Source organism: Aegilops tauschii, chromosome 2 (assembly GCF_002575655.3).
Source record: "Aegilops tauschii subsp. strangulata cultivar AL8/78 chromosome 2, Aet v6.0, whole genome shotgun sequence".
In the NCBI taxonomy this organism is placed as follows: domain Eukaryota; kingdom Viridiplantae; phylum Streptophyta; class Magnoliopsida; order Poales; family Poaceae; genus Aegilops; species Aegilops tauschii.
In genome coordinates, this window is record NC_053036.3 from 605408476 (window position 1) to 605409241 (window position 766).

The window sequence follows — 766 nt, forward strand, 5'->3', positions numbered from 1 at the left end:
TTTTATTCTGCTTAAATTGTCCCGACAAGGAGAGATATTCAATATTTGAATCAGATTGGATTTCGTAGTATACCAATGTGAGCCAAACTATTACTATTTCATCTAACTTGAATAACCAAGGACTGAATTTGACTATGGATTCTGATAACTCGAGAAGTTTTTATTTGGTTATGATCCAAAAAGAAAAAAGAAAGGTTTAGCAAGCCATGAGAAAATAGAGTAAAGTAACCATACGTTCTGTTTGCATAACGTGTATACGCCACGCCATACAATCGAAATAGAAACATGGGACGATTCCAGAATTTTGAATAGATCCGTGGGGATGAGAGAAGTTGTTGAGAAATATGAAATTGGAAAGGAAGTCAAACTCCCTATGGAACCTGTGATCGGTTGTACCTGTACTTTAGTGATACGAAAACTCGCTATTCACTCAGTTTCTGGTCAATAATAAGATTATGTAGGAGAGATGGCCGAGTGGTTCAAGGCGTAGCATTGGAACTGCTATGTAGGCTTTTGTTTACCGAGGGTTCGAATCCCTCTCTTTCCGTTTCTGTTAATTCACCAACGTTACCGACCACAATGAAATTTCTAGTAAGAGGAAAATCCGTCGACTTTCTAAATCGTGAGGGTTCAAGTCAAGTCCCTCTATCCCCAATAAAAAGCCCATTTTACTTCCTAACTATTGTACCAACCTCTATTTTTCATTATTGGTTCAAACAAGATTCACTATCTTTCTTATTCTACTCTTTCACAAATGGATCCGAAG

General features: G+C 37.3%; 1 non-coding gene across 1 annotated transcript; it reads left to right on the forward strand.

Moving 5' to 3' along the window:
* Positions 1-460: 460 nt before the first annotated feature.
* TRNAS-GGA (transfer RNA serine (anticodon GGA)) lies at positions 461-547 on the forward strand. Its single transcript has one exon. It is a non-coding gene; the product is annotated as a tRNA-Ser (tRNA).
* Positions 548-766: the final 219 nt, after the last annotated feature.